Source organism: Phascolarctos cinereus, unplaced genomic scaffold, assembly GCF_003287225.1.
Source record: "Phascolarctos cinereus isolate Bilbo 61053 unplaced genomic scaffold, phaCin_HiC Scaffold_7;HRSCAF=346, whole genome shotgun sequence".
NCBI classification, from domain to species: Eukaryota; Metazoa; Chordata; class Mammalia; order Diprotodontia; family Phascolarctidae; genus Phascolarctos; species Phascolarctos cinereus.
The window spans coordinates 63,494,234-63,516,161 of record NW_027556180.1 but is presented as its reverse complement, the minus strand read 5'-3'; the positions used below and the strand labels follow the sequence as shown (position 1 = coordinate 63,516,161).

Sequence of the window (21,928 nt, the reverse complement as noted above, 5' to 3'; positions counted from 1 at the left end):
AGTCAAGTATAAGAAGATTAGAAAGATAGGAAAAGACCAGGTTGTAAAGGGCTTTCAAACTCAAAGAATGTATAGATCCTGGGCATGATAGAGACTCTGAACAGGGGAGTGACATTGTCAGATTTAATAATGTAATTTTAGAAGTTGAGTGGGGAGAGACTTGAGGCAGAGAGAACTAGAAGGTTATTGCAACAGTCCAGGTGTGAGGTGATAAGGCTCGGCATTAGGGTGGTAGCTAGGTGAATAGAGAGAAAAGGACCTATGTTAGAGATGTAGAGAAGGTAGATAGGACAGTACTTAGCAACAGATTAGATGTGGGAGGGGAGGAGACTGAGAGAGAGAGAGACACAGAGACAGAGACACAGACAGAGACAGAGAGATAGAGAGAGGTCAGAGATGATACCTAGGTTCTAAGCCTGTGTGACCGAGAATATGGTAGTACTCTCAACAGCTTTAGGGAAGTTAGCAAGAGGGGGAGGGTTTAGAGAGAAATATAATAATTTCATTAAGCATGACACAAACCTCGAACTTACTCATGATAAACCAGTTCCAGCCTGATTTTTTTTTTCCCTTCAGCCTTTGTACAGTGCAACATCATATCATATTCTCTTGAGCCACAAAGGTAAGCTGATGAGTTTTTTCCATTTCTACAGAGCTGGGAAATAAGCCTTCTATCTACTGTAAATAGCCATCTCCATCAGGTTATGTCATTACATTTCTGATCCAAAAGTCAGAAAACTAGACTGAATATTTCTTGAACATTTCTTGATGTTAGTTGAATTGGACATTAAACAAAAAAATATCATTTCATATTGTCATTGGTCTGTTTCATGCAGCAAAAATTGGAAAATACATTTGTAATAAAATAAAAATCCCCTCAGCAGAATTGATTAGAGTATCACTCAACAAATTTTGTATAGTAATTGCAATTAAGTTTTTGTCAGTGTGACCAAGGACAAACTTCGTTTTCTCCAATTTCTGAGTCCTAGTGGCAGGTGGCTTCTACTCTTGACTATTCCATGGATTTTAACAATTAATTAGATTAGGACATCCGTTGCAGTTTTAAGTTTATCTTATTCTCTTCATTTGTCCAACAAATGCCATTTATGCATTTTTAAGCATTCTAAATCACAGAATCTCAGAATGGAGCAAGCTAGAAGAGATATTACAGCTCCTTCACCTTCCAGCTTGCTTTAAGATAGGTAATGTTCATTATTGTTTTGTTGCATTTTTTAAATAAAATTATTTTGTTGAATTTTTTTAAAAATAATTTTTTAAAAATTTAAAAGGAGTTTTTTAGAATGTAAAGAGAAAGACCACTTAATTATATCTTAAGAGTAAGCTGCTCTCCTCTTCCGCTCCCCTTTCCTCCCTCTCCAACTCTTCACCCTTCCCTTTTTCTCCCCTTCCCTCCCCTCCCCTCCTCTAACCTTTCCTTTCCCTTCCCCACCCTCCCCACTACTCTCCCATCCCTCTCTTCCCATCCATCCTTTCTCCTTCCTCCCTTCCCTGGCCTAGACAATGCTGTGGTGGAGATGACTGAGGAGGCTGCAGAGCCCGTAGAGGAAGACATTACAGGGCTGTGCCAGGACACATTTTCCAAAATGGCCAAGTACCTGACAAGAGAGCTGACAGCCACCAGGGAAGACCATAACATTTTGGAAAATACTAACAAACTGACTGGCTTGAAGTATCTAGAAATGCAAGATATTGCAGTTAAAATAAGTAGGAACATAAAGAACTTCAGCCTTATCTGGATCAGATTACTTTAATAGAGGAGTGAGTAGCAGCTCTGGAGCAGGCAGCTTACAAGTCAGATGCATGTTCAAAGAAACTAGAGGCAAAGCACTAGAAGTTAGAGAGGCGATGAAAGAATTCTTTAGCACAAACTTTAACTACAAGAATGTTTCGTAAGAGCTGAAAATAAGAAGAATGGAACTTATCACTCTGCTTCAGTTCCCAAAAGGAAGAGGAGCTACTGATCCAAGTTGAATCCCAGCCCCCACCTCTGGTTGCATATGTAACTTTGGCCACCCCTGATGTTTCCTACACCTGTAGCCCCTGGAACCTCATCTTATCATGTGCTTCACTGTGTGCCCTGGACCAAGGCTCAGAAATCAGGATCAACCCCGTCTGGAGCAGACACAAATGAGAGGCTCTCATCAGCCTGTCTCCTCCCTTCTTCCCTTTCCCCTAGAGCTCCCCTCCCTTTATAACCTGTTCTTGAACTTAAATAGTAAATGCCAACTTATTACAAAAAAAAGTAAATTGCCCAAATAATGCCTTCAAGCAATTTACTTCTGATGGGAGGATTGGAGCTGAACACTATACAATGATGCCTTGAGACAAGGGACAGCAAAACAGTGATATCTATAAAACAAGGCTGATAATAACAGGCCCAGAGAACTCCTTCCTCTTTGCCAACTTTATTATTTCGTTTGATTTTTTTTATTTTATTATTGAACATGAAGTAAATCAGTCTATCATCCCCATTTGAATGAAAAGTTAATATACACATTTCTCTCAAAAGAAAAATCTGTATCTTTAAAACGAAAAGTACAATGCACTATCTGTAAAGAATTAAGAGATTTGGCACTATTTTTTTCTGAAAACAAAGGAAGAGTTTGTTGTACCTTTTATCTTCATGTCTCCTTTTGCCAATAACCACTGAGATCTTCATTTTCTTTTTTTCCTTAGTCATATTGTAAGGCTGCAAGTCATGGAGCTGTATGTCCCCTAAAGAATTGAAAATGAAGATCAACCAAGGTGGTAATAGAGAGGCTTGGGATAGATGTGAACAGGCTATAACACTTCATGAAGAGGAGTTGTGCAGATGGTAAAGAATACCATCAAAATATATATGATCAAAACAGGAGATAAGCTGATCATGTCACGAGGAAGAACTCTGAACCAGAGAGCCAAGGACAGATCTCAGCATGGTGGGCAGATCCTAGTGGAGTCCTCAGGGAGGTCGTTGACAATAGTTACATAAAATGGGTTTTACAGTCTGCAAAATCCTTTGCATATATTATATCATTTGATTACATCATGTAACCCATGTAGGAAGCTAATATAGGTATTATCTTCACTTTATAAAAGAGGAAATTGAGACTCATCAAGGTTAAGTTGCTTGCTCTAGTCACACAGCTAGTGAGTAAGAGACGATAGATTCGAATCCAAGCCTTTGACTCCAAGTCCCATATTCTATTTTCTGTCTCACAATATAGGGGTAGAAAAATCAAGATTCTGTGATTCCATGTTATTCATATGAATTTTAAATTAACATATTCACTAAAAGTTTTGTGTTTCACTGCACAACCATAACAATCATACAAGAAAACCTCGGAGAGTGTTTTAGTACTAATAATTATGACCAAACACCCATTCAACATAAGAAACATAAATACGTCAATGAAGTCATCCACTGGATAGATATGGATCTTTTTCTGAGACCCATCCCCAAACTAAAATTCCCCACCATCACTACTCATTCATCATAGGAGGTGCCAATGCAAATTTCTTTGCCATTGCCACCAACTTGGCTCAACCTTTGTAGATGGTATTGGTGTGAGTGTGAAGTTCAGTGATCTTACCCATAGTGCCTTTCACTGATCCCCTGAGGACACCCCACTGCATTCCCAGGCAGAGAAAACAAGCTTGGTTCTACTAACTCACTCCCACCAAATAATGACATGAGTATCCTGGAGCTGACTGGAAACAAGGACCTAAGAGAGGAAGGCTCCTTTTCCCATTGTGAATTCCTGAGAAATTATTTAGTTCCCCAACGCTGGGGTCAACTGGAGTCAGCTCGTACTGGCTCCAAAGAGACAATTGTTAAATTTTCAATATGAGCATTAACATCTTGGAAATTGGCAAAAGCTACAATTCAGGACTTGGTTTGTTGTTTTGTTGATTGTCCAGACTTAAAATAATAATGAAGAAAATGTTAATAATGCAAATTAAACTTCATAGCATGTCCTGCTTTTCGGAGAGCTGGTTGTTAAACATTTACCAGCATATGACTACATTAGTTAACTCCAGTGCACCTATGTAAAAATAAATATCTCCGTCTTCTCTGTTAGTTTGCTATTTTAATCCCAAAAATCAAAAATTCACCAACATTAGGTCATCTGAGCCATTGGGAAGGTAGGCCACTAAGGTTCTCTCAAGTTAACATATAAAAAGATTTCTGAGGTTCTTTCTCAAATATCTTTATCAAAATCCTAAAACTCCATTATTTTTTCATTATTCCAAGTCTACCTTTTTATATCAGATGAGTGTGGTATGGTGTAAAGAATGCTAGATTTAGAGTCAGGACTTGGGTTCAAATCCTTCTCTTGCCACCATATTACCACTGTGACTTTGGGCAAGTCATTTAATCTGTATGGGTCTCAATTAGTCTGCAAAATAAGGGAAGGAAATTGGACTCTAAGGGCCTCTTGAAGCTCTAAATCCTAAGATCCTGTTATCTTACTGTTGAACCTACAAAATAATCAAAGTCCTAAAATCCACAGATGTGTGATTGAGAGCAGAACACCGCAGATTGTATCCTGCATTTATTTCATCTTCCCAAGGCTTGCCTCTCTTTATTGAGTTGGATGTACTAGGCCTCCAAATTGGGAATTGCATCAAGACAAATGTTTCAAAAGAAAATGAGCATTGTTGGTCTAGAGTATGATTGTCTCAAACGTAAACAACTACGCAAATTCAAAACATGTTGGGCAAAATCATGGAAGTAGACGAGAGGCAAAGTAAAAATAGCAACTGTATACAGCAGGGCATGGTGTACAAATCAGAGAATTTATCCTAGCATTGAAAAGGCCAGTGAAAAAGATATCATTTGAAACACTGGATTGTGCAATTCTAGTCAGAGTAAGAGCAATCAAACTGATTCAGGGAGGTTGAGATGTTTGAAACATGAGGAAAATTATTGGCCTGCATAATACCTTAGAGAAAAGAAAACTATGGGAAAATTTTTTCCAAGGGGCAAATGGTGTGGGCCAAATCTTTGCCTCACATACTTGCACCCAGGGCTAAATTCTGCCCTTGGATATTTGTGGCAGCTCCTCATTCTTCAGGCTTGTGTTTGTGCGAAACAGGAGTCACACACATGTAACTAGTGGCAGAAGTTGGCCCGTGTGCAAGTGTAGCTTCTGTTAGTGCTAAACCAGCCCCTAATATATGCTGAGATTCTTAAGGGGACAAGAACAAGAAAGGCCATGAGCTATCTGGAATAAATTCTTTTTTCAGGCTGGACTTCAAAATTTTCTGGGACCTTTTTTTTCTGTGAATCAATGGATGCTAATGAGAATGTCCATCTCAAAGCACAGAGATTTCCTAAAGGTTTCAGTCAAATTCTATTTTCTATAAGAAGACTTTCCCAATTCCCTCTCAATACTATTTATTTCCTTCTATTGGTTTTCTCCAATTGATTCTGTATGTATTTTTGTTGGTATATACTTGCTTTCATGCTGTCTCCCTCATTAGACTGTGAGCTCCTTGAGGGCAGGGACTGGACTGTTTTTTACCTTTCTTTGTAACCACAGTGCTCCACAGGATACCTGGCAGATAATAAGTATGTAACAAATGTTTGTTGAATGCCTGACTGACTGAATTACTAGAAGACACTGAAGTGAGTTTAAACAAAAAAAAACAACTTGGCAGACTACAGAGCTCAGCATTGAAGTCAGGAAAATGGGTTCAAATCCTGCCTGAAACACATTCTCCCTTCTATGACTCTGAGGTTGAAAATGTCTCTGAGCCTCAGTTTCCACATCCTCATGGGGATAGCACTCGCCTTACACTGTTGTTGGGAATATCAAATGAGACTTGGTGAACTATTTCCGTTGATTTTTGTTATTATTATTTATATTTATTATTCCAAAGGATACAACTAGGTAAGATATAAGGAAGGTTCCTATCTACTTCTCTTTTACCACTAGGGAGAATGCCCAGGTGATGTGTACAGCCACGATGAAACTGTGGGGCACAAGAACCTGCCAGACATGAGACAGTTGTTGTCTATATGGATCAGAGTCTCCTCCACATGGTAAATAATGATGATGATGATAATGATATAATAATAATCACGGTACATAACCCCAGGCTGCACAGGAATTAGCTATTTTGGGGGCAGCCAGGTGACATGCTGAACCTGGAGTCAGGCAGATCCTGCCTCAGAAATTAGCTATGTGACCCTGAACAAGTCACTTAACCTCTCTCAACCTCAGTTTCCTCATCTATAAAATGAGGACAATAATAGCACCTACATCCCCGGGCTGTTATGAAAATCAAACAAGATCTGTGCAAAGTATGTTGCAAACCTTAAAGCACCTAGTAAATGTTAGTCATTATTATTATTTTTGTTCAAATAGTCTGATGCAGATCTAAGAGAAAGAAGAATCATTTTTTGGTGGAGGGCACTGGGGACAGCAGACCCAAACTGAAATTCCAAAGTCACAACCTTGAAGGGCCCATGGATGTAGTGTTTCAAGCCTCAGCACATCAAGCAACTCTTTTTTCTCCTGTGTTTCTATGTCATACAAAAACAAAGCAGTAATAACAAGTAATGATGATGATGGTGAGAGCTACCATTCATAAAGTGCTTACTGTGTGCCAGATGCTGCACTAAGCACTTCACAGTTGCTACTATTGCATTTGACATTAACCCATCAAAATACACACACCTGTCTCTTGGAGACCATTGGCTCTTCCAGGTATAGTTTAGTTGGCATAAATTTGACTTGACAGGCTATGGAACATCCAACAAGTACAGAATAGAAAAACCCGGAAGGGGAAAACAGCCCAAGTCCATTTGGAGTGGCGTGGGATATAATGACAAAAGACAAGACAGAAGACTTGGAACGAAAGCTAGGAAGACAGCTGAAAAATATTCAGGATCAAGGTCATCCCCTTTCTTAACAATTGGAGATGTAAGCTCACAAAGATCATAATACCATTCTGCAAATGCATGCCCCCCCCCCCCATCGCAGGCTGATCAGGGAATCCTTTCATTGGGCTGAGGTCTGGCCTGACTACAAATGAACAGAGTGAAAAAACCGAACAGAATTCCAATGAAAGACACCGCAACCGAAGAAGACAAGAAAAAAATACACTTCTTCATTAAAAAAATACACTTCATCATAGAGGAAAGTACCTTGAATCTCAGAAGGTAGAAAAGTAAAGTATGTCTCTTGAGGATCCAGTCAATGGGAAATGCTGGAGCTTGAAGCTGCCATGCAAAGCCACACAAAAATCCACATGATTGTCCAAGAATAAGAGTGCAGAAAGAACTGGAGGAGAGAAAAGCAGGGAGGGTAAAGAAACCTCAGCATTTGCCCTGCCAAGAGACATATGTAGTAGCAACAACATTTTGAAAACCCTAATTTATGGGAGAAAGAAGAAAACTTATCCATCTTTGCCAAGAAAAATAATAGCTCTGCATATCTTCAGTTATTGGATTTTTGTGTTCCTCACTACAAGCTGTAGTATAGGATTCCCATGTAGTTGTGGGAATATAAAAACTGACCCCTTTAAATGTCTCACTGGACCACTTTTTTTTCTACTAAGATGAGGATTAGCTGTTCATTGTCTTGACCCAGTAGCCACTGTCAAGAACAGGAATAGCAAGACTGCTAATGTGAGGATCTCAATGCACTTTCTGCCCCGATGAGAGCTTTTCCTTTCTATGTCCTAGAGAATGAGGTCCTTCCTTGTACACTTTTTGTTTGTTTCTAATTCAGCAGGGCCTCCAGTTCAGGAACATATTGAGAAAGAGGAGGAAGATCATGAGGAACTGTCTTGAAGAAAGAGAAGTCTGTGGTCCACTCTAGCCAAAATCCCCCCACAAGGTTTGGCAGGAAAATGCCCAGTGTTTTGGCACTGTCTATGATTTGTAGATCGTTTTCTTCTGAAACATTTAGCTGAAATCACAACAGAGAGGAAATTCAAGAAAAATGGGGCAAGGGAAAGGCAATGCAGGTGTAGAAGCCGAGAAGGTTTTCTACAGTAATTTTCAGCATAGAAATGAAGTCTTCACACTCTTTGGTGGGTCATTTCAGTTCTTTCATTGGGGGCCCCTGACCAAGATTGACCTAGGCCCCTCAGGACATCTGTAAAATGGTTTGAACTAAGTCACCTCTAAGGTTTCTTCCTGCTCTGATTCCTAAGATTGTATGTGTGACTCTGCCCAGCTAAAAAGGAACTTCCCTGTAGCATCCATCATTTTGGTTGACCATTAAATTGATTGCTAGCCTCTCAGGAACCCATTGAGAAAGAGTAAGGATTTATTGTACCCTTGTGAAACTGTTTCCCCTGTATGAAGGGGCAACAGGTTTTATATTTTCAAATGGCAAAGGAAAAGCATTGCCCTAGTTGAATGCCACTGCAAGGGGGCACCAATCTGTTCAGAATTCCAGTGTACAACTGGCTGGAGGCAGTAGTTGGCTGTGGGTAAAGCCCAGGATGACCTGGGTTTAGGTTCAGCCACTGACAGTTTTTAAGTGAGTAGCTCTAGATGAGTCCTTTAATGTCTCAATATCCCAGATAATCCTCTAAGACTACAAGTTTCAGAAACATTGCTTATCTAAAATGGTAGAGGGCATTTTCCCACTTAGGAGTACCCAATATAAATGAAATCAGATATAGAACCAAAAGCAACTTCAGTGGCATGGTGTAATGCACAAGTCTCCTAGTTTGGTCCAAAGACCCCTCAGGGTCCCCAAGCCCCCTTCACTGGGTCTATGAGGTCAAAATTATTTTTCACAATACTGAGAATTTTAATTTTATTACAGGAAATAACAATACATATGACCCACATAAACAAAAGCTCTGGAGTAATTTTTAAGAGTGTAAAGGGGTCCTGAGACCAAAACTTTTGAGAACCACTTGGGTAATGGAAAGCAGCACACAGGGCTAGCAAATAGAAGGCCTGGATTTGAATCCTATTTACACCACTTCATACTATCTTGGCGACCTTGGGCAAATCATTTATTTCTTTATGGCTCTGTTCCTCACTTGTAAAGTGTGAGGGGAAGAGTACTTGCTGTGGATTGTGAAAATCAGGTGGGTAAAAGTTTGTCATAGTGGACAGAGGGCTGACACTGAGGTCGGGAAATATGGGTTTAGGTACTGCCTGGCACGTACTTGCTATGTTGTCATCGTTCAGCTGTAAGGTCACGTCCAACCCATGAATCCAAAGATCATTCTGTCCATAAGGTTTCCTCGGCAGAGATACTGGAGTGGTTTCCCATTTCCTTCTCCAGTGGATTAAGGCAAACAGGGATAAGTGACTTGACCAGAGTCACACAGCTAGCAAATGTCTGAGACCAGATTTAAACTCAGGTCTTCCTGACTCCAGACCCAGTGCTCTATCCACTGAGGCATTTAGCTGCCCCTATCCTAGCTCTGACTGTGGTATCCAGGCAATGGGTGAAGACTGAAATGACATCTTCTTAATTTCCCACACTGAAGAAAACACAATTCTGGATCCAAAAGTCAAAATCAAGAAGTATTATATGAACATAAGCTATTCTTATTTCTTTACTCTTATTACTGGAAATATGAAATCCCAAAGACCAGTGCTCTGCACCCAACCACTTACCTCCAGCACACTCTTTCAGATGGGCACACAGTTGAAATTGTTGACCTTGGGGCAGGAGTGGGGAACATTCGAACTTGGGGGTGAAGTGCCTCACGTCAGATAACAAGCTCGACTAAATCCAGGCACTAAAACTCCTCCCTCCCTCTTGTCCAAAAAGAGTGCTGGTCATACCACTGCCATACTCTTGCTCAGCATTAATACATAGCCTGTAATCTTTCCCCCACATTTCATGGAGATTTTTTTTCTTTTTTCTTTTTTTTATTTTAAAATGCACTCTTTTTGGTTTCACTTTCATTTTCCAATGACCCTTCCTCCCTGTTCACCCCACCCCTAAGTAGAACCCTCCCTTAAACAGAGCGGAGCAAAACAAGTTAATACACTGGTCATGTCTGAAAACGCATGCCTTTTCTGAACCTGTTGACCCTCACCTCTTGGCCAAGAGGCTTTCATTGTACTTGGTTTTGTTGCTGTAACCATCAATGCTTTCTGAGTTAATACTAGATTTTATGTCTGTTAGTCAAAAGCATTTATTAAGCACCTACTATGTTCCAGGCACTGTCATAAGCAAGTGTGTTTTATTTTGTGCATCTGAGTACCATCAAGAAAATGGTTCTGAAATGAACCTAAGCAAGTAATAGGGTGGGGGGGAAGCACCTAGTATTTTGGACAGTAGGTAAAAACTATTTATGCTCAAGATTTGACACAAGCTAAAACAAACCTCAACTATCGCTGGCTTTCTGAACTCTGTTATTCTCAATCCGCCCATACCATCAACAAAAGCAGAGGAGGAAAATGCTATACCCATCCCTTTTGTCTTGCCTGCCCCATTGCCTAGAAGGAAATCTACTGTAGTTTACACAGGTTGCTTTTCTGATAGTTCCTTTATGAGACTCATTCCCATTGTGCCCAACTCTTCACAGACAATGGAGCCTCAATTCATCAGTGTCACTCACTGAGCCTCAGACTTGTGAGTTGCTACTGTTAGGGTCTGGCCTCTGAAGGCCCCAGTGACTTATGGTTTGACAGTCAGGGATGGAGGGGTGTTACTAGCCACTGCAGCATGACTCCATCCATGGAGATGACCTTGTCTTGGGTCTGAACAGAGGCACACATCTCCAATGAGTGGCATATCACTAGCTTCTCTCACTCCCTGGCGTAAATCATTCTGAGATCCCAGTCTCCGAGTGGCTGAGCAAGAGTTCGATAAGTCGGAGAAGCTCCCATTTCAGGATGATTTCAAAGCTTCTCCTAAGAATGTGAATTATTTCCTTTGTTCTGACTGGTCACTCATTTTTCACTCACTGTCATCCCTTACTCAGCCCTCTCCCCATCTACCCCCACTCTTTTTTTTAGAAGAGTGCTCTTTCTTTGTCCTAAAGAGTGAATAAAGGCTCACTGGTGAGTGGATGAGTTTAATGGATTTCCAAATACAATAATTTATGCCTTTTCCACATTCATACTCTTGAAAAAAAGATGTTTAACTCCTTGGTAATTAAATCAAGTTACATTATGGTTTTTCAGCCCTAGAGATCATTGATTTCTCATTAAATGGCATGTAAAAAACATTTTTTAACTATAATTTTGTGTATTTTAACTAATTCCCTGTGAAAACACTAATGGACAAAAAATTTCGAGGCCTGGAATGGGGATGTTTTCTAAAGAGTTAACAGAAAAACATTCCTTAGAGGACTGGCCAATTTGCGCAGCATTAATTACATTCTATTTTGGCACTTGTCAATGATTCCTAATTGCTGGTTTATTCCAAATCCACAGTTAGCATACTTTGTATACTGGACAAGGGTGCCAAGTGAAATCATGATTTACAAGGGCCAAGGCCCCGAGGCCAAGAAGCCAAACAGAGCAGAGTGTATAATGATACCCTGTGATGTCTAGCAAGATGCCCATTGTATTCCACAAAATATTCTCTTTGAAGGAGCCGTCACTCCCTTTAGGAACAATTTGGCTGAAGCTACCCAAAAAGGGAAGGGGGAAGGGAAGATAGTTTGGGGGAGCTTTGTAACTGATGTCTTAAAGCAAGTCCTCCTGGGCTGCCTCTATGACCAAAAAGAGCCTAAGAGAAATTAGGAAGAACGGGAGTGAGTGAGGAAGAAGGAACTGGAAGGAGCAAAAGAAATTTAAAGAGTTCAGTCATCCTTACGTATTGGAGCAGTGCAAAGATTTCTGTCTTGCAACCAAGCTACTGTTGTCTATGGGGATCAACTGATATTGACTGTGTATGACAGGAAAAAAAGTGGAAGTGTGACCAAGAATTCCCTACACTTTGTGCACATGAAAGAAATAGACACTGGTGTGTAGCAATAGCTCCTACCACATTGACTTGCATGTGAGGCTTTTTTACATGCATGTATGTGTGCATATATATCTACATATATGTAGATATATGCATGTATAGATGCATGTATGTGTTCTTTAGGGTTCTAGAGGTATCCCTGATGGGCTCAATGTAACCAGCCTTGCTCTGGAAGAGTGAGACCAGAGTCTTATTACAATTCCAAAAGTCCCTTGTTATTGACATATATAATGCAGACATACATGTATGCTTGTATGCATGTGTATGTAGAGAGGCAGTGTGGCATAGCAGAGAGAGAGTTCTGGAATGAGGAAAGAGGGTTCAAGTCCTGTGATACATACTGGTGGCATGACCCTGACTCGGTAATTTAATCTCTCAGTATTCCATAGTATAAGTTACAAAGAAAGGTACCAACCTATATTGGTAGAGGAATTTCTTCATCTGGAAATTCCCTCTACCAATGAAATCACAGGCCAGGACCCTGTCCATTCCCTATGTATGTGTGTATGTATAATTTAAAACAGAATTTGCACTAGATTCACAGACTATGAGATCTAGAGTGGCCTTTTGGGACCCGGAGTGGGCAGATACGAGAATTGGGACTCGCAGAATTTTGGGAGCCCACAAGACAGCTTTGGCTTCTTCCTTTTTTTCTCTACTATCTTCCTTGAATAAGGGAAACCCAGGGATACAAGCAGAATGGTTTCTGGGTAGGCAGCTAGGTTGTACAGTGGTTAGAGCACTGGACCTCAGATTGGAAAGAATTAAGTTCAAATCCTACCTCAAACACTTACTAGCTGTGTTACCATAGTCAAGTCACTTCACCTCTGCCTGCCTTGAATTGCTCATCTGTAAAATGGGGGTGAAGGGTAATAATAGTATTTACCTCCCAGGATTGTTATGAGGATCACATGAGAAAATATTTATAAAGTGCTTTGAAAACCTTAAAGCTCTATAAAAGCACTAATATTTTTCTTTGTGTGGTAGCAATCCCTTGCCACATGCATCGCAGGTGCCACCAGGAGAAATCTCCCAAACACCTGGAAAGGTTGCAGATGAGGGCCAAGGAAGGAGTGGCCCCTGTCCTTCCAGATTATATGACTCCTCTTCTAGCATCCATTTTGGAAGAATGAGAAACCTGACATGACTCTGAATAAGTAAAAAACGGAAAGGAGTATTGAAAATCTAGGCATTAACTATATTCTTAAAATTCCAATTTGAAAAGTAAGACTGCCTTAATTTCAGGCTGTCTTGCTGATGTGAGGATTACACACACACACACACACACACACACACACACACACACACACACACACATACACACACCACACACACACACACACATACACACACACACACACACTCAGGAGCATTTCCTGCTTCCAGAAATTCTATATGGACTTTTCTATTTTTCCCAAGCATTCTCTTTTTTCATGTGGACACTACTTGGGTTCAGAACCGGGCCAATCACAGAGACTTCATCATCGTAGTCACCAAAGTATTATTTCTCCATCAGGATTGGCACAGAGACCTAGACTATATTTAATCATGGTGCTCAAGGAAAGATTAGAGTATGCCAGGTTCTATCTACCCCCTAGTACCTATTCTTTCCATGTTCCCAAAGCCTCCAGTAATCCACCCCCAAAGTTCCAGCATGTCCCTTCAAATTTTTCAGGGACCAGCACCCAAGAAAACATTTCAAACAGAAGCAAATCCACTTATACCCCACTGACACACACTGACTCATATCAATTAACACTCCTTTGGTTTTCAGACAGTTATATTAACTAACCGCTGTCCCCACCTTCACACACTTTCTGTTCTCCATATGTTCAAACTATGATCTCAGCATTATATCACAAACATCCAGAGTTTGGCTTCCAACCATGAACTGGTACTGTACTGGTGACCAGCATTAGGAGAATGCCCAATGTGTTCCTTTATAGCCCAGTTAGCAATTTACATTTGTGAAACACTACTCAAATATTGACTTTCCTACCTTCTCTGGGAGGATCTGGGCTTGACCAGAACTTTTCACATCATCTTCTCTTGACAGAAGGTCCCTGCCTTCACCTTAGAAGGCTCAACCTACACACATATATTTTTCCATATGGTGCTTAGATCTAGTGATCTGTCTATTACCCCATAGTGGAGAGAACTCTTAGTCCCTCATCAAAGATGCTGATGAAGTCACCTGAATGCCAGATTTTGGGATGCCCATAGTTCTTAAAGTATACAGAGGATCTCAGTGTTAGAAGGACATCTAGTCCAGAACAAAATCTCCAACAAGTGACTGACCAGCTTTCCCTTGAGACTTCTTGTGAGGGTGAACTCACTACCTCCCTCAGCTTCCCATTTGTTACATTTTAGAGAGCTTTAATCCTTAGAAAGTTTGTCTCTTTACCAAGTAAAAATCCACACTGCCTCTGTAACTTCTACCTGTTTTTCCTACTTTGGACCCAGTAACCCCTCTTCCATATGACAGCTCTTCAAAAAATTGAAGTCAGCTTTCCTTTCACCTCTAAGTCTTCTCATCTCCAGGCCAAACAGATCTAGTTCATTTGTGACACTTGGAGATTTTTAATTCTCGATATGATTTCATCCATTCTCTTCACCTCATCCCTCACCTCTCAATCAAATTGAAGAGCAAAATATCAAGTAGATGACCTCTCCTCCTCCAGGCTTGGTTGGGAGAGTACATAATTAATGCTACTTAGACTTTAAGAAGGAAGGACAATCTAATCAGGAGTCTGCGATTTCATTGCCCTTCTGATTTGATGCTGATTTTGTTCTTCTCTCTCTCTATTCTCATGTCAGTGTTCAGAGAAGAGATAAAAGAAGAAGCATAATGGAAAGGATAGACAAAGAAGAGAGGAAGGGGGATGGAGAAGGAGAAAGGGTAAGGAAAGGTGGAAGGAAGAAGAGAGAAAAGAAACAGAGGAAATAAGGAGAAAGAGAAAAAGAAGAGGGAGAAGGGGGATAGGAAAGGAGGGAGGCAGGGTGAAGTAGAGAGAGAGAGAAGGGGAAAGAAAAGAGAAAAGGAAGAAAGGGAGAAAGAGAAGAGGGGGGGACACTAAAAGTGCCTCTCCCTAGAGAAAAGGATTCCCCATCCCTCCAATTCCTCTCCTGAACCCTAACCTCAGCCACTGGCCTTTCCTCTTCTATCCTGTCCCTGAACAGAAGGAAACACACATGCCCAGAAAACTTCATGACAGCCATGGACAGACATCAACTCTACGTTTTGTTGTTATTGTTTTAGTTTAGTCATTTTCCATCATGTCTGAATCTTTGAGACCCTTAGTGCGGTTTTCTTGGCAAAGATACCGGGAGTGGTTTGCCGTTTCCTTCTCCAACTCATTTTACAGATAAGGAAACTGAGGCAAACAGAGTGAAGTGACTTGACCAGGGTCACTCTAGTGTCAGAGGGCAGATATGAACTCAGGAAGATGAATCTTCCTGCCTCCAGACCCAGCATTCTATCCACTGCACCACCTCTGCTTATACCACCCAAAATAGGCAGATGAAAAGGGAATATATCAGTTGATCATATGCTGTTTACAAAAATCCAGATGTTTAGAATCTTTCATAAAGAGAATACCTGGATATTGCACACCTAATCTAGTTATTTGACATCCTGCAGAAATAGCCACCGCATTCACCACGTCACTGTGGCTGCTTCTGCTACCATAGTAATGGTAGTGTCCCTCGGGGAACGAGGGACAGAGACTGGTACCTTGATGAAAAACCCTGGTGATTTATTGCTTCCCCTCTTCCTCTGATTCTTCCTTCCTCCCTCAATGGAACTCCAAAGATTTAGTACTGGAAGGGATCTGAAAGACCATTGAGTCCTCAGTATACACATGAACGATCTGAAACACGGGTTAAATTACTTACCCAGAGGCACACACTTAGTAAGCATTTGAGTCAGTATTTGAATTTGGGGCTTCTTGATTCCTGTGACCTATCTAACTATACTACCATCCCTCAGTTTGATGGGGGAGAGTTGAAGCTAGCAATAAGCAGAATGTGGGCATTGGTCAGCACCGTGTTTACCAAGTCATAAATGTGGTGAGCTCATAATAAGCAAAATCACTTTGTTTCAGTCCCATGCACAATTTCTCCTGTGTGCTATTGAGCCTTGATGTGTTTGAATCATTCCCAGATCAAGCCCAAAGTCATATGACAATTTAGTGGACACAGGTAGGAAATGAATCCAGGACTCCAGACTTGAAATTTAATATTTACCATTAGGTAGGACTGGAACTGAAGGCAATGATAAATGGCAAATATCTCTCATCTTTGCCTTTTTTGTGGGATTTATGATCCTCTTTCTATCATTTCAGGCTTAATGCATTATTGTTTCTCTGAATCTAAAAATTCTTCTTGTGGTTTTCATTGTGGAATTACCTGCAAGGAAGTAGCTCATGTATCCAGATTAAAAAAACAAAACAAAGCAGATTTATCTCTCTGTTCTTGTTCTGAGTTCTCAAACAGATCTTCTATTTTTCCCCAACCTTTTTCTGTTCTTTCCCCAGAAGAATAACACATTCTTGAATCCTTTTGTCTTCTTCAAGTTCTTAAACTAATAGATTCTCTTCTTACCCACTTCCCTTCTCCCCATCTCTCTTCCAGCTCCCCCTGCATTGACCACATGAAGCAGTTATCTCTCTCTGATGCCGTGTTCTTTTCTTCTTTATTTTTCTGCCCACTCCTTTAAGCAATTTTCTGTGTGAGCCCTGATTTTTCTTCTGTGTGTATGTGATCCTACATTCCTTTTTTTTCAGAGGAACTGTACTTCTTTGTGCCTTAATTATGGTCTCTTATAAGGCCCTTCAGCCTCTTTCATGCTTGTGAATTTTATACTTCCTCTTATTGCACCTTATTCACCAGATTTCTTAATTCCCCAAAATTTGCTTACTTGAAATCTGATACCTTTGTAGAGCTGCATTGTTTAGCCCTACACCTCAATACACCAGAAACCCTTTTGAGCTGGCCGCTATCTTCAAACATGATGATTTATGAGGGTTTGGGGTTTTTTTTTTCCTTTTCTTTTCCAAGTGCCAATGGGGAAATGTATTATGATCTTGCCCCAGCAATTTGAAGTCTTTAAAAGCAAGGAAGAGTCTAATATAGCAGAAGATCAAAGTATTGCAGAGAAAGCATAAAACTTAATAATTTTCAGTCCCTGTGTTCACCCCCCCACCCCACCCCCCATCCCATCTATCCATACTACAGTAAAGGATGTGATTACTAAGATTAAGCAACCATTACCTAATGGTAAATATTAAAATGTTAAAGCGCCAGTAATTAATTTCTTAATGATAAGAACTAGAGTGGGGAAAAATGTTGCTTATTCCCCAAATATAAGCTTCAAAAAAATGGCAATATAGGGTCCTAGACAAGTTGGAAATTTGACTATTAAATACCGAGTTAAAGTTAAATATAGAATAGCTGAACAACTTCCTGTAACAGGCTCAGCTTTTGGAACTCAATTGGTCAAAGTGGCTGATTTTGCTTCAATTTTATTTTGTATTTTATTTTATTCTAATTACATGTAAAGAAAATTTTAACATTCATTTTTTAATAAAATTTTGAGTTCCAAATTTCCTTCCTCCTCACTCTCCCTCCCTAAGACGGTAAGCAATTTGATATAGGTTATATATTTTACTTCAGTTTTAATGAAAGGTTCTGTGACCCTGGGCAAGTCCCTTCAGTGGCTCAGGCAACTAAGACTGTAGGTCACAGAGATCTCCCTTTCCTCTTGCTTTGCGAGAAGGAGTCTCTTTACCAGGGAATTCCCTGCCCTTTTGTAAAGAAATCACAGGCCTATTTCTTCTCCTTATCTGGCTGTCTATCGAAATTCTGGGCAGACATCACAATAAAGTCTCAACAAAGAGCATCACTTTGAGTAGAAAAGATGGCACCAAGGAGACATAAAGTGTTCTGTTGAGGCAGTGTGCTTAGCATAAGAAACCTGAGCCTGGCGTCAGAGGATCTCAAAAAATTGCTGAAAAATCAAGATTTGAGGGGTTCCCTATTGACTCTATGATCAATCCCAAACTCCTCTGTCTTTTGAAAGCCCTTCACATTCTGACTGCACCCCCATAGGTCTCCATATTTATATCACACTATTCTCACGTGCCCCCATATAGGGTTTCCTTATGCCTCATATATGCCTAGTCCTAACTCCCTATTTTTGTCTTAGTCCTTTCTATATACCTGGAAAGCTCTGCCTTTTCACCTCTGGTTCTTTTTTTAAAAAAAAATTATTTTATTGTCAATTCACAGAACAAAACAAGCATTTCCATTAACACAGTCCAATTAAAAAAAAAAGATTCCATATGAAACTACAAATCTACCACTTACAACTTGATACTCCTTTCAAACGTGCAACAAAGTTACCATGTAAATTTCTTTTTTTTCTTCCCTCCCCCACCCCTGCCCTAGGGTTGGCTACCGTTAGACATAACTATATATGTATATGTACATACATATGTGCATATGTATGTGTATATGTATATATAGGTAAAATTATTCTCTCTATATACTTCTATTTATCAGTTCTATGAACGCAGATAGTATCTTTCTTCATATGTCCTTTATTTTTCATTTGTGTATTTATGATAGTCAAAATGACTCAGTCACTCAAAGTCATTCTTAAAACAATATTGCTATTGCTGTGCTCACCTTAACTCTTCAAGGCCTAATTCAGGTATAACCTCCTATACAAGGCCTTTCTAGACCACAACCACCACCATAATGCTCCACCTTGAAATTTCTTTGCCCTTACTTAATAGACTTTATGCTTATTTATCTGTATATCTTTTATCACCTGGTAGAATGTAAATATAATCTCCTTGAGGGCAGAGACTGAATCATTTTTTTCCTGGTATTCCCACTGACAGCGCCAAGCCCAAGGAGGCAGAATTTGAATTGAATTGGAGTGAATAAGGAGTCTAGCCACCATTACACTGAGGAAGTTGGTATGAATCCACAGCATAATGAAATCTTGTCCTAATGGGACTCAGTTATCACATGGATTTGGATCTATCTTGGGCCAAGTCCCATGACTTGATACCAAAAGCTTACATGCTGCCCTTCAAAACAAAAACCTAATCTAACTTGGTTAACATGATGCAGGTGTTAGTTCTGCCTCGTTGACGTCAACTGATAAAGTAGAGTGGTGTGCCCAGGAATCTGGATCATTTCTCAAAACTGCTGAGTGACCAGTCCTTCATACATGACTAATTGAAGAAACTGCATCCAAGGGGTTTTAGACAAATGAAGTGAGGACTCATATTTTAATTTGTGCACATGCTTAAGGAAACCATGAAATTAATCTGTTCTGCGCTGGGTGGTGCCCAAATCCCAAAGCTTTAAGCAGTATATGGCTAGGCCTTTCTGTGAATTACCCAAACTGAGCAAACAGTTGGGTGACAGGTGTTCTGTTTATCGACAAGTTTTGAAAAGATTTTCTGCCTTCCATTGAAATAAATAAGTAAATGTCAAATTCTCCAGAGACATAGTCCTCCTTGCAAGGGATGATGGAAAACAATTGTTCTGGTCCTAAAAATACCAACATATAATACTCAGACCAAGCACTGAGGGATCATGCTGGATAAGAAGGAATTCCAGGGAAAATCTCCTCTTGAATTCATCCTTATCGGATCTAGTGTCCTTGACTTCCTTGGAGACTATGGATGGAATTGCTTAGAATACTATAAATTTATATACTGTTTTTCTTAAATACAGACTGGCAAAATTAAGGGAGAAGAACCTACTTGGCAATGGGTCTGAGTCATCAATGCAAATAACAATGGCTCCAATTCCTTCTCGTGCCCACTGATTTTCCAGTCGTAAAGTATGCAGATGTACCCTGGGGAGGTTATGGAGTAGAGAAAATAGGAGCAGAGAGATGTCCTGGCAAATATTGCTTAACCTGAGAATAAGGTGCTTATTTGTACTAGTAAAATCTAAGGTCTTTTCCGTGGGCACTTAAGTGGCCCCATAATACACAGAGCTCTGGGCCTGGAGTCAGGAAGACTCATCTTCCTGAGTTCAAATCTGGCCTCAGACACTTACTAGCTATATGACCCTGGGCAAGTCATTTAACCCTGTTTGCCTCAGTTTCCTCATCAATGGGGTCACAAAGAGTCAGACACAACTAAAAAGGACTGAACAACAACAAAAAGTCCTTTCTATATCAATGTTCTGGTTACAGGAACCAATTACTTCTTTCTCCTCTGCCTTCATCACTTAACCTTTCCCAAACCAGATCACCTGTAGGAAGTAACTCTCCAAGTACCTCCAAAGGATCTACTGTTTGTTTACTCTACTGAATTATCATCCATCCCTTAAAGTCAAACTCAAAGGCCAGCCTCTCCATTAAAGCCTTCTCTGATTCCCTCCCCAGTCAGTCCAGTAGTACCTTGTTCACATGCCTCTAACGCATATTATGCATTATTTTATATTATTTCTGTGCCATATGCAGAGGTATGCTGTTAAATGTTAAACATCTGACTCTCAGGGGGTGGGGAGATGTATGTAAGACACACTTACAAAACAATATTTCAAGGCCTGATTTATACTATTATTTGCTGATTTCCAAGATGTAAAATGTTCACATTGAAAGTTTAACAGGGGCAGCTAGGTGGCACAGTGGATAGAGCACCAGCCCTGAAGTCAGGAAGACCTGAGTTCAAATCCAACCTCAGACCAAACACTTGACAGTTACTAGCTGTGTGACCCTGGGCAAGTCACTTAACCCCAATTGCCTAAAAACAAAAAGTTTAACAATCAGCTCTCACAAATTCAGCACACTCCTAGATTCATCTCCCCTTGACAGACTAGAAGATCCAGGGATAAAGCACGGATCATGTCTTGTGTTAACTTTGTATCTCCCCCAGCACTGAGCCCAGTCCACTACATATAGTAGGTGCTTAATATGCTTATTATATTAAATGCAGTAGATTAAAATCTGTCTCAAAGGATCTCTTGGGGAAGGGGGAGGGGATTAGAGAAAGGGAAGAAGTAAAAAAGGCTGAGAATTTTATCATCTCACACACATTCAGGAAACTTCTTATGCTTAAGGACATTGAAAGGCAGTAGAATCCAATCTAACAAAAGTTATTGTTAATAATAATAATAACAGCTAGTATTTGTACAATACTTTAAAGATTGCAAAATACTTTACCCATCTTATCCCATTTGATCCTCACAAGAAACCTGTAAGGTAGATGCTGTTATTACCCCCATTTTATAGACAAGCAAACAGAGGCTGAGAGAGATTAAGTGACTTGTTCAGAGTCACATAGCTAGTCTGTGTCTAAGGCAGAATTTGAACTCAGGTCTTTCTTACTTCAAGTCTAGCACTCTATCCACTATAGCTCCACCTAGCTACTTTTATTAATTGTCTATCATGTGCAAGATGTTGGGGATAGAAAGACAAAAAACAATTTCTGTCCTTAAAGAGATTACATTTTACCATAAGATTTCTGGCCTAAGACCCACCTACCAATCTATCCACAGTTTACCAGTCATAACCCCAAGTCCTATTCTGTACTACTACTCATACACTCCAGGGTCCAGGATATACCTCCTCAGGACCCACTAGCCATGTGTTGAGGGCCCAGATTCCCCTGGGTTCTCAAGGTTTAATTTTGCCATAACTCATTCTCATAATGCATACCACAAAATCATCCCTATGTACATAATGTACCTATGTAAAGAAAGGAGATAAGTACACATATAAATGGGGGGGTGTTTAGGGAGGACCAGCACTTCTGGTGTGAGACCTTGGTGAGCCCCTTTCAGGGCGGTTTCTCCACCTTTGATATCTACCTGTCACCCAACTCTGGCTCCAAGAAGCTGTAGAGGTGCAGTAGCCATTCCCCAGTAAAACCATCTCAGCAGATAGGCTAAACCAGATTTAGGGCAACCAACAGGCCCCAAACTCATTGATGAATTAGGGGGATGTCTACTCCAAGCATGTGAAGACTTCTCTTGACGGAATGGGT

The 21,928-nt window shown here is 40.3% G+C and overlaps 1 long non-coding RNA gene across 3 annotated transcripts in view; it reads right to left on the bottom strand.

The window, feature by feature from the left end:
• LOC110219400 (uncharacterized) overlaps positions 1-21,928 on the bottom strand; it is a 110,192-nt gene that overhangs the window by 48,554 nt on the left and 39,710 nt on the right. For 2 of the 3 annotated variants that reach the window (XR_002327613.1, XR_013483365.1), the window contains exon 2: positions 2,634-2,736. This is a non-coding gene — a long non-coding RNA (uncharacterized LOC110219400). Of the gene's footprint in view, positions 1-2,633; positions 2,737-7,156; positions 7,287-21,928 lie in introns of those variants that run through there. The other variant, XR_013483364.1, reaches the window with a different exon arrangement.